This window comes from Triturus cristatus, chromosome 7 (assembly GCF_964204655.1).
Source record: "Triturus cristatus chromosome 7, aTriCri1.1, whole genome shotgun sequence".
In the NCBI taxonomy this organism is placed as follows: Eukaryota; Metazoa; Chordata; class Amphibia; order Caudata; family Salamandridae; genus Triturus; species Triturus cristatus.
The window spans coordinates 472,469,981-472,482,759 of record NC_140590.1 but is presented as its reverse complement, the minus strand read 5'-3'; the positions used below and the strand labels follow the sequence as shown (position 1 = coordinate 472,482,759).

The following is a 12,779-nucleotide window of genomic DNA, read 5'->3' as shown; positions in this document are numbered from 1 at the left end:
TTGTTAAACGAATTTTGGATTCAAAAATCACACGTGGTGAACTTTTCTACCTCATTGACTGGCAGGGTTATGGTCCTGATGAACGTTCTTGGATTAAGAGCAGTGATGTCCATGCTCCCCGTTTACTTAAAGCTTTTCATGCAAAATTTCCTACCAAACCGCGTTTGGAGGAAACCCCATTGGGAGGGGGTACTGTCAGGACCCACAAGAGGTTTCCTCCTGGTAACGCCTTTCTGGCTTCTATCTCCCTTTCACAAGATTATCAAAAGCCTTTCAATCCACTAAGCTGGGGGGCTTGTTGGCACCGATGGAATTCTAAGATGGCTGCCCACATGTCCATACTGCTGCAGCACTCTGCTGTTAGCGGTCTAGTCTCTTAGAGTTCTGACACCTGGTGAAGTGTGTGTCAACATTCTACTGTGCACTTCACTGAAGCAGCTGAGAGAAGAACACCTGAATTCCCCACGTCGTGAAAGTCAGTCAGGGTAGTTTGCGAATGTGCGGGGTTAGTTTCGCCGGGTATTACCCTTCCCTTCAGAGAAAAAGGTTAGTGTTTCTTATTAGGCTTCTAATGTAAAATTCCTGAGCAAAAGTATATTATCAGTTATGGCGTTTTAAAAATCTAAGTTTAAAAACCACAGGAGAAATGTTAAGGGTCAGAAATAAATAACCAAGCAGTCTTCACAGGAACAAGCTTTTAAAGAAGTTCTTTGAAATAATATTGAGGAGGAATCCTTCGACGCGCAAGCTTTTGAACCCGAGCTTGGCGTCTGAAGAGATTGTATCTCCTTTTCTGAGTGAAAGCAAGTGTTGAGTTACCTCAGACGCGAGCGCGCCATTCAAACGCTGCGTCTGAGTTATTCAAGAGGCAAAAGGGAATTCCTTGGGACCGACGCTGACGTGAGTTCTGAACGTCACGTCGGCCTTTCGGGAATTGAATTGGCTCTCTGCATAGCGGAGTTGGAAGCTGAGGCAGGCGTCCAATACTTCCGGCTATGCAGGATGTCTAGAGTAAAAGAAATAACTCTTGAGAGTTAAAGTAGAGCTAATCAAATAAACCCCAAAAAACGAAATTGGAAGAGTCTCTTCTTGGGCTTAAGGTGCCAGTTACAAATACCAGGAATCTCTTCCTATACTCTTTAATTACACTCAGCCCAAATGGGCTCTAAGAAATAATTAGGACAAAACAATACAGGCTTCCCCTAACAAATACTTACCTCGTGGTATAGCGCTAAAACAGAGTGAGTCATTATAGCGTTTCATGGGAAAATACTTGAGGGGTTAAAGCCCACAAATTCAATATTAGTTCTGTTACCCATCCTCTAAAAGTATTCCTTCATCCAGATCAATCTGGCACCACAGACTCCAGAATACCGACTCACTCATTCTCTATTAAGTAAGTAACAGAGAGAGAGAGAGAAAAGGAAGGTACATGCCTTTAACTATAAACGGCACGATTAACCTACCTTGTTCCTATTCTTTTCTGTGAAAGGCGAAGAGGCGATCTTGAGCAGCATGACCTCCTAAAAAGAAGAGAATAGAGTGAAGACTTCTCCTCCAAGCTAGATGGAATAGAGAAGTGAGAAGAGTAGCAAGCATCCAAAGGCACCCTGGTAAGATAAGGGACTTGGGAAGTGGGAAGCTGTAGGAAGAAAACAAGTTAGAAGTAAGTTACATTGTTGTTAATGTTGGCAGACCTGTAAGAAGACCAAGAAGAAATCTCGAAGCAGCAGGCAGGCCTTGGAGCAGTCTCTTCTTGTCCCATTCCCCTTTCCCCCCTTAGGAACTTACCTGTGATGAGATTGAGATTCATACAGGAAGTGTTCTGAGAAGGGCATTGGGACCATTCGTCGTTCTGCTCCTGTGCAAGTTGAAAGGTGCAAGTAGTAGGTCCTGACACACGTATATATATATATATATATTCCCCACAATTAGAGCACAACTAAAGACTCTCTAAATAAGAGAAACTGGGGCTTATCTGTCCTCTAAAACTACCCTTTACTTATTATGAGTTGCCACTAAAACTGTGTTTGCGGTAGCTCACATTCCAGCAATTACGTTGAAAATCATCGAGCATAAAGGGGCTGTATTCAATTCGTAGAGGCACCAAATATGGACATCCGTAAGGTAAATATGATCCCTGAGTGCCCTGATGTGGAAGGGTTAATGGCAGAGACTATGAAACCCAGTGAAACCATAACTAATTTTCTGCATAGGATGAGGGAATGATGGGGACAAGAGACAGGACAGCCATGGACCGATACGGGCCCAGAAGTCACATTCTTTTATAATATCCTTAAACAGGGTCTGCTCACCGAGATACAAATCTAATTGGAAAGCGTAGTGGGGCTAGATACCAAACCGTTGCATGAGATACAGGCGCACATCTTGAACTATCACAAAAAGAAACAGGAGAAGGATAGGGAAAAACAGGAGCAAGCCCAGAGAGACACTGCTAAGTCGGTCCAACACAAATTGAAAAAGACTGCCCTTGAGGGGGCTGCATTTGTAGTGGTGGGCGGAATTTGCATAATCGCGCTACGCAAAGCTCCGCGAAACGGTAAAAAATCTCCGCGAGCACGCAGACTTCCACGAACATGCGGAATTGCTTGTTCCGCCCATTCGGGATGCTTTTTTCCTGTTCCCGAACGCTGTTTGCGTGCTCGGGGTGAAATATCTCTCGAACACGCATTTTGAAAGCGCAAACAAGCAAAAAATTCCACAAAGCTGCGGATAGCAGAATCTTTGGCAGTTCCGCGTTCTCCGCAGAACGCAAAATTACCCAAATTCAGCAAATTCCGCGAGTGGAACGGAATTTACCGCTCAGGCCTATGCATTTGCCGTGAGCGCTCTTATGGCACCAGTCTTAAAGGGGGCTCCACCGCAAAACTCCAGAGGGTTTCAACTATAACAGCAGAGGCCTGAGTGGTTGGCAGCAACCAGACCTTAGGGAATGTCACTATGGTCACAGAATGGGACATATAGCAGAGGATGCTAGCTAAAAGCATACAACAAGCAGAGGTCAATGAGTCAGGGCCAGTCCCCACAAAATCTCCATCCACAAAATCATGCCCAGGGAAACCCAAATGCACCCTACAGCTACAGAGAGGCCAGGCACCACCATAACAGGGATCAGGTAGTCTGACAAACACATGGCAACAGCAACAACAGCAAAAACAGACAGGGAACCCAGCCCAACCACGGCAGGGAGGGGTAACTGTCTAGGGAGATAGTGCCTTCATAAAGACGCAGAACCCAAATATGCAATAAGTTGAAACCCCCAATTCATGCCACACATTTGACCCACACCTCAAAGTTCACTGCACCAAAAATCAAAAGAATTACCAAAGAGACAATATTAGGAATTCAAGCCTTTACTTATGTTTGGGAACTGAGGACTGCTGTATGTGCTTTGTCGATCAGGTACCTCACTAGAGTCTGCCGTTCAGGGAGCCCCCTGTAGCCTAGGCCCTACTCCACTGCTAATCCCTCGAGGTAGGTCTGGCTGGCCACATCTCAGGAGGAAGGCAGTCTGATGAGGGGTGCAGGGCTACTCCCCAACCAGTCCTTAAAAGCAGGCACCCACGCCCCCGTAGGCAAATTCAATTGGAACGGGTTGCAAGTCAAAAGGCCCCTATACTCGGACATCCAGCCAGGGACCAAACTTCCTCCATGGCACATGGTCCCAACAGTGGCCCAAAACCTAGAAGCCTCCAGACAAATGGAGGTTCCCTTTATTGTTCTAAAACAAAGCTGCCCTCAAGTGTCGGGAGCCAGACTTCCTGTACGCTGGGATAGTGAAGAGCTCACAGCCTCTGTAGCACATGCACAAAAATAAATACGTTGCAAAGAGTCTGCCAAGGCGTCAATTCAATAGGGTGGTTCACCTGAGTAGTCAGGCATCCCAAAGCCCAGTGCAGTCCAGGATCTTCATCATCAGGCAGGACTTCGGCGGGAGCACTGCATCCTTGTGATCCTAGTTATGCTTCCTTTCTTACTTCCTCTCGAGATTTTAAAATTTCCACAGTCTGGTCACTAATGTCATATCCCTCCAAAATAGAGACAGGAGCATGTTCACTAATCAGAGGTCCCTACCCACAAGCCAGGAACCACAGATCCAAACACACTAGGATGAAGTCCGAGGGAAAGGGGGAGCCTGGTGGAAGGGGGCCCATGAAGTCCATCACAGCTCTGAGTTAGAGTGGATGCAGAATGTGTTCACCCCTCGTATCAGGCCTAGCATTCAGCCAACACACAAGCCCTTACATGCACCATCTGGAGAAAACAGTAAGTCTAACCCTAAACATCACAAAACGACATGAGCAGGGATACACAGGGGCCACTATACAGCTTTCCGACCACCTATTTTTTCATGAAATAATGGGACAACAGATCACGTGAGATCTAGGAAGGCTCCCAAAAGACCAACAAAAAGAAGCCCGAACTAGCCCAAAATGAAGTATTTAGAAAAAGGGCTAAGCCAAGACACCTGGAGCCATGAGGGTTATGTTGCGCACCACATGCCATGGTCTAAAGGGGTACACATTTGACCTTAGGGCATGTTACAATCATCAACAGCACTCATATAGCGACATGCCCCCTCATTCCACATCGTCCCATGCAGATGCAGGTCAAAAGACACAGCCCGCACCAAAAGCGCCCCCCCACGCACCCACTGGGAGAGAAGGTCTGGTGACGCCCATAGAGCCTTCGCCAGAACTGATACTATCTTAATATTCACAAGATTACCCCATAAAAATCCTTCATCACTCTAACACCCAGTTAGGTACAAAGAGGGGGGAGGCCTAACAACTCTTTAATGTAAAGCATCAAAAATAGATACCCTGAGTGGGGCCTACTTTCGGTGCCTCTCTAAAATTGCATGAATGGAGTGTGAAGAACACACCCCTAAATAACAGCACAGGAACCCTAAAGAAAATGATTAACAACAGTGCATACAATAATGCACTGTTTTTTTTAACTAACCAATGAACGTAGCTCCTATCCAACAGGTCGGCAATCTAATGTCCAAGTGCACATCCTTTTCAGCAGCCACATCAGCACCCCAACAGAATTTACAATGTGCGAACTGAGAACTACGAACTATACCGTGAGCTTTTTGTCTCAAACTTTTTCAACTAAAACTACTTCCAATTACCAGAGGACTAGAGACACCTCCCCTGGATTCATCCTACAACCGTCAATGTGCAATAAGTTATGTATTGTTGCACTTCTATGTACCCTCTATTTACGATGGGTGTTGCCTCACCCATCCAGCACCAAATAACTGCCTAGTCAAATGGAGTCCACCCAGGAACTATTACAGTGCTATTGTAGGGACCTTTCCCATATCACTTACAATTACACAGAACCCAAAACTAGCATCACACATGAACTACACAGCACCCTCTCACACAACACTTGGTATCAGCACATGATCCCCGTGGACTCCAAGACAGCAAGCTGGGGATGTTACGTCTGTTCGCTGATAGCCCATGCAGTAGGCACAGATAGGCTTTACTTGTCCCAAGAGGTAGCCACCGAAAAGGTAAAATGCCTTCTTCACCTATACCTATGTAGGAATACGGCCAAAATACAACCCAACAAGGTAAAAACCCGCAGAGTATTAGTGAAGTATTAGTGAATCTGACCCAATATGAGACCAATCCACCACTGTACATTTTCACAAAGCCTAGCGACATACAAACTGTGCTAGAGAGGATGCCCAGGAGGGGGTAAACAACGTTTACTACGAAACTTTTTTCCCACAGGGAATTACAACGCGGTTGTTACAATGACCGCGTTGTAGTTCCGCATATCATTAGGAGAAGGTGTTGGATTTAAAATCCAACACCTTCCCTACTGTCCGCACAGACTAGAGTTGGAATAGTAAATTATACTATTCCAACATCCTGCGCTCCCCCACCGCAAGTCGTTGTTATGACTTGCGGGGTAATGGTATGCAGAATTACAACGCGGTAGTTGTAACGACTGCGTTGTAATTCCCTGCGGGGACGAAGACTGCGTGATAATATATATTCCCAGGAGGGGCACCATAGGGATGCTGCTGTTTGGCCCCAAGACTTCCCAGAGAAAAGATTCTTGGCGGTAGCAAAGCCACGAACCAGTGCACAAACCCATCCACCCCTGCCTCCATCTGTGGTCCCAAGGTGGCCCTTAGCGTATCTGGGGCAGTCTTCTTTAATAACAAATGGATCCCAGACATGGAGTTCCAGTTTGGGACTATTCATCTCAGTAATAAGTCTTGCAGGGGAGGGTTTAACAACAGTTCAGATGCCCCATGTCAGAAAATCAGGGATACCCAGGTGGGTGGATATACATGACTAGAAGGGAAGGGTCAACCCCTAATTTTATGGAAACTTACACTGTACTCCTTGTGTTTCAGAGGTAAAGGAACAATTTCACTAGGCACAAATGAAAACTGTGGCGCAATCCTGCACATTCTGGGCATGCAATGGGGTACCTCCACACTGATGAATAACTTTTGTCAGTGTGGTGAGTTTGCCTAACTCAGCTGCTCCCTCCTCACCATACACATCCAAACCCTGGTCATTCCCGGAGAAGAACTGTCGCATTTGTACCAACACCCGCTAAGGAAGAAGGTGTCTCTGTTGCATCACGCTTGTGAAAAAAGAACTGCTGATTTTTTGGGCTGGGTTCAGTACAAAGACATTCCAGAAGAATTCAGACTGTTCTCTGATGCACAAGTATCAGCGGGAGGGTCAATACCCTTCTTCACCTTGCAAACAAAAACAAACACCCTCTGGTTGCAGATACCCAGGTGGGAAACGCTCACGATGATAAACTGCACTGAGCTCATACTTAATTTCATCAAGGAAGAACTGAGAGCCCTATGGTGATATGTTATGTTATGTTATGTTAATTAGTTTTATAGCACGCACAGCTACTCCTGGGAGTGTCCCGGCGCGAGCCTGTAAGAATCCAGAGAGGGAAAAGTTAAAACAAGAAAGTTTTGAGCTGCTTTTTAAACTGACTAATCTCTTTAATGGCGCGTAGGGAGACGGGGAGCAAGTTCCAGGCCCTAGCAGCCGTAAACGCAAACGATCTGCCCCCCATTCTCTGGAGGCGCACCCGAGGAATTTTTGCAAGCAGCTGAGAAGACGATCTCAGATTCCTGGTGGGCACATAAAAGGCAAAGCGTTTCCTAAGATATGGCGGGCCACCAGCATATAGGGCGCGATGGGCTATCACCAAGGCCTTAAACTCCACACGCTTCCTTATCGGCAGCCAGTGGAGCGTGCGCAGATGATGGGCCATACTCATCCTCGCCGGAATATTCAAAACCAGCCGGGCTGCCGCATTCTGGACCACCTGCAGTTTTTTGAAAATATAATCAGGAAGGCCCAGATACAGCCCATTGGCATAGTCAACCCGGGAGAGGATCAAAGCCCGAACCACTGTTTCCTTCGCTGATCTTGGCAGTAGTGGGAGAAACTTCTTAAGAGACTTAAGTATCCCAAAACAGCACCCCGCCAGTTTTTTGATCTGGGTTGAGAAGGACAGCTGCTCATCAAACCAAACCCCTAGATTTTTAGCTGGGAGACCTGAACATAGGGGTAGGGGAAAGTCAGAAGGCGAAAAGTAGTTCCCTAAAGCGAAGAGGAAAATTACCATAGAGAAGGATTTCAGTCTTCCCCTCATTACATTTTAGTTGAGCCACCGAAAGCCATTGAAAGACGGCTGTCAGGCACTCCTGTACCCTTGCGGTGGAAAAATCCGATTTACCCCAGGTAAACAGCAGCTGGGTGTCGTCGGCATAGGCCACAATCTTTGCTCCACGTGCCTAAGCCAGAGAAACCCGAGGGGTGACATATATATTAAACAACAGGGGGCTCAAAGAGGACCCCTGTGGAACACCCGTGGTAACCGGCTGCGGAACAGATGAGAACGGCGGCAACCAAACCTGTTGCAACCGTCCCTCCAGGAAAGACCCCAGCCACTTCAAGGCTCAACCAGTGACACCAATGTCTGCTAGTCGAGTCAAGAGCAGGGCATGAGGGACGGTATCGAACGCCGCCGATAGATCCAGCATTATGAGGGCTGCACTGCCGCCCGAGTCAAGACACTCGCGAATGGCTTCCGAAACCTCTAGCAAGGCGGACTCTGTACTGTAAGCGGCTCTGAAGCCCGACTGAGCTGGATGCAAAAGACTAGACCCCTCCACAAAGTCAGTAAGCTGTTTGTTAACAGCTTTTTCACAAATTTTAGCCAGGCAGGGAAGCAAAGAGATGGGCCGATAGTTCCCTGGAACTCCCGGATCCAATGAGGCCTTTTTTAACAATGGAAGGATGATTTTGGCTTGTTTCCACTCCAAAGGGACAACAGCCTCTTTAAGTTAATCTCATTATTCACCACCTCGGCAGTAGAGGCCAGTAGTCTAGCTGTACACGGATCCGCAGGGGACCCTGATTTCAAAATTTTCAGGGTCTCCGACGGGTCGACAGAAACAAAGGCAGACAACGTAGGGGCAACTATAGGGGCCGCATCCAAATACAGACTCTGGCCAGCAAAGGTCCCCTGAATGGACCGTATCTTGTCAATAAAGTAATTTGACAGTTGTTCACACCAGGCGGCAGAGGCCGGGAGTTTGGACATCATAGCCTTAGGAGCCATAAAGCTCTGAACAATAGAGAAGATTTCGCTCGAATTATTACTAGCCAACTCGATGCGATCAGCGTAATAGAGACTTTTGGCCTTTCTAATGGCTTGGTAGTACACCTTCTGCGCATCTCTAATAAACTTTTTTGCTGAGGCGCAAAAATTAACACGCCAACCACGTTCAAGCTTTTTGCAATGTTGCTTGAGCAGCCTAAGATCGGCTGAGAACCATGGTTTAGAGGGAGTATTCCTCACGCGATGGCGGCAGGAGGGGGGTGGAAAGGGTAACCACAGCCCGCTCAATCCAATCTGTAAAGCAGGTCAGTGCCCCGCACAGATCTGCAGGGAGAACAGTTTTTGAAATCTCTAAAAGATTCTTAAAGGCAGTCGGATTGATTTTAGCAGTGGCAAGCCCCGACGTATCCTGGCGCTCCACAGCCTCAGCTCCCAGGGGCCATGTGAAGCAAGAGAAAAAATGATCAGACCAGGAAACTGGAAGTGGACTCTCCATGTGGATGGGGAAATTGGAACAAATAGGATCTAAAATATGGCCCCCGCAGTGGGTAGGGTACTTAACCCATTGGGAAAGCTGGGACAAATCTAAAGAATCTAGAAGAGACTGGGTATTTACCGAATCCGTCTGATCTAGATGGATGTTAAGGTCGCCCAGAAAAAGATATTGGGAAAAACGCAGGGCCCGAGGAACAATAACTTCCTTCAGACCATTAAGAAAAGGACCCGCAGATCCAGGTAGTCTGTAAACCAGTGTCCCGCCCAACGTGGAGTGGGCCAAAAAAACAATGGTAAAGTCCAAAAATTCACCCTGCCCCAATACAATGCTAGTCCCTTGGGAGACCTCCCACACCTCTCTATGCACTATGGCAATGCCGCCCCCCCTACCACTAGAGCGGTCAGCCCAAGAGATCCGATAGCCCGCTGGAATAGCCAATTGAACAATGGGGTTAGAGGAAGTATTCAGCCAGGTCTCAGTAATAAAAAGGAGATCCAGCTGATGGTCCAATATAAGATCAAAGATGTCTTGATAATGTCTCACCAGCGACCTACTATTGATCAAGCCAGCTTTAATAAGAGGGCAATCTTTCATTTTTGGTAGGGGGGCAGACCTGAACTCTGATCCCTTCAAACCAGCACCTAGATGGAAATAGCAATCTGGGCAGACTGAGCGCCGAGCAGAGCCGACATCCCAGCTAGAAGGTGCTGAGCAGCTGGCGGGTCTTAATGATAACAAATGCCCCCGGGTATACCCATTGTTGGCCGCCAAGACCACGGAACGGCGGGCAGCATACCTGGCGCTGGGCGCTTTCGGGACGCTGATGGGTGCAGACGGGCTTGCCTTGTGCGCGCCTTCGGCGCGCCCGCGGCGCACCCGCTGCGCGCGTCCGCTGCGCGTCCGATCAGCGCGCATTAAGTAATCCCGTGTGCCTGAGAGCTAGACCTCCACCGAGCAGAAAATGGCGGCTCTCACGGCAACACGGAAGCACAGGAAGTATGGTAGCGTGTGCCCCCACAAAGCAGTCCCCCGTGAGTAAGCGGATTCAATTATATTTTAAGTTAAAATTGGGTAAAAACATAGATCATCATCAATTTTAAGGTGCAGGTATGAGGCCAGTAAAATTCCGACACAGGGAATGTGCAAATAACAAAAAAAAGTGAGCAGCTAACACAAAGCAACAAAGGCGGACCTTCAAGCGCTGCGCGTCCGATCAGCGCGCATTAAGTAATCCCATGTGCCTGAGAGCTAGACCGCCACCGAGCAGAAAATGGCGGCTCTCACGGCAACACAGAAGCGCAGGAAGAATGGTAGCGTGTGCCCCCACAAAGCAGTCCCCCGTGAGTAAGCGGATTCAATTAGCAGCTAACACAAAGCAACAAAGGCGGACCTTCAAGCCTGGAAATGATACAACATCGATATGTGTTCGACTTAATTACCTCAATGAAGGGATGGATGTGTGCCAGATCGGTGAGTGCTTCTGCGCATTTATGCCTGGAAATGACATGGACAATGCCATTCTAACTCTTGCCATCCAAGCACTGCACTGCTTCCAAAGTGACATGTGTAAGGAGGGAGGTGCCCCTGAGCAGGAATGATTTTCAACCTGGTTTTCCTGGCTCCCACAGTGTCTGGCACGTCATTGCTGCCCATTTTCCTATTGATATTCTTTTTGTGTGGTTTCCAGCAATTGGGTGTATCCTGATGTAAAAAAGTAGTCCTGAAATTGGGTAGAATGCAAATAACTAGGAAAGTTGTAATGGTCAGAACTGGGGAACAACCAATCCCCAATAATGTGACTGTCATGAAGTATGGGTTAGGTAATGTAGTTGAAAATTCAACTAGAGAGGGGAAAGTTAACATTGAAAAAGTCAATGTCATTGTTAATAATGATACATTCATATGTAAGAATGAAATCGCATCTTGTATCTAATTCCCCTGTCATGAACTCTTCATTAAGCTCAACTCAGAAATACATGGTCAGGCTGGCTCTGAGACCTAGGCTTGAGGTACTGAATGACACATCCCAGGGGGGTGGCATGTAGCCGGCAGACCAACGCCTGAACAGGAAACTCAGGTCAATTCCAAAGATAGGCACAACAACTTTACAATGGTCAAGGAAGATTGGCTCCAATTAAGCATACATTGCTGGACGGGTGTGCGCATTCCAAACAAACACCATAAAGTCAGATGCCACATGAATTTAAAAACACATAGTCAATCATGACACAGTACACACAGTACACACAGTACATGCAGTGATCACGTTCCCCTCATGCTGGACATCTGGACACGTTACCCACTAGCCCTTCATTGTATCCACGCAAGGTCAATGCCCACCTGCATTTATTATCAGGGGCCTTATTTATGACCCCAAAAACAAGGTCCCCAGAGATATAAAAAACCTTGCTCAGATTGATTGTACTTTGAGACAGTCCTCAGACCCGCTTCCGTAACTGTACTCCCGGCCTAAGCGTTTAATTAAACCAACTGTTTCTGTTTTGCCAAATGACTCTTGTCATTTATTTTTTCAAAGTAAATTAATATTTGAGCAACAAAACAAAGAATGTGGAATGTATTAATATAAGCCCTGGTGTTTTTATGAACATCACTGTACATATACCTTAGCCCTATAAGATGTTTGAGTGGTGAATTTGCTATTTCTAGAATGAAGCAACATGCTAATTGTTAGCAAAAGTGTCTCAAGAGGAATGTGTTACTTTATAAACTTATAAGAAATCAGGTTTGATGCCATGTCATAATATATTTGTGAAAAATATACACTTGGTGTGAGTGTAGACTTTTTCTATTAGATATACATATGTGATTGAAGGTGAAAGATGTAGAAGACTTTACAGAATATAGTGAAGAATGACTGTTAAGATTTATTGACTAACTTGAGACCATTATATTTTTCTTTATTTTCTCTTTTTGTAGAAGAAAAATGAAAAACAGAAGCTCTGAACAAGAAATCCACCCTGTGAGAAAATATATGGAGGAGGAAAAATGTCTTGTTCACTTTTGAAAAAACAGGAATTAATTACTCTGTAGAAAGTGAGGAAACTTAATTGGAGAAGTGATAATGATTATATTGCATAGGGGGATGTTTGTGATCTTGCACAAGCTTGTGCTGTGTTGTCAACTTGTAGCTGAGGAAATATTTATCTGCTGACGTAGCAGCAAAAATGAGCTTTGTTTATATGAGCAGGATTATTGTCTTGTTCAATAGGAGTACCTGAACAGTCACAGTGTATCCAGGTTGAAAAGATGTGGAAGCACATAAAGAGCTCTGCAGTTCAGCAGCACGAGCTAACTCTGCCTGAGCTAACCTTTGTGAACTCATCTAAAAAAATGGTATGCATGAGGAACTTTGCTGAGAAATTTTTTTTAATAGCTGGCCTCAAAACAAACAACTGCCATACCAAAGACTCTTTGCTAGGCTGAGGTGGTACAGCTACACCAGGCTGCTCATCATAATGTGATGAAGACATTATAAATTAATAAAGTTGGTTGTTTTCTTTGTTTTATAATTGCTGATATAGTTTGATACTGTAATTGTGGTTATTGTGGTTGTAGTTTTGTAATGCTGTTAAATTGTTTTTTATAATAAAAACGTTTAAAGTTACTA

At 46.0% G+C, this 12,779-nt stretch overlaps 1 long non-coding RNA gene across 1 annotated transcript in view; it reads left to right on the top strand.

The window, feature by feature from the left end:
• Positions 1-12,250, top strand: part of LOC146809941 (uncharacterized) — a 137,297-nt gene extending 125,047 nt beyond the window's left edge. The window contains exon 3 of the long non-coding RNA XR_014965604.1: positions 12,089-12,250. This is a non-coding gene — a long non-coding RNA (uncharacterized LOC146809941). The remainder of the gene's footprint in view (positions 1-12,088) is intronic.
• Positions 12,251-12,779: the final 529 nt, after the last annotated feature.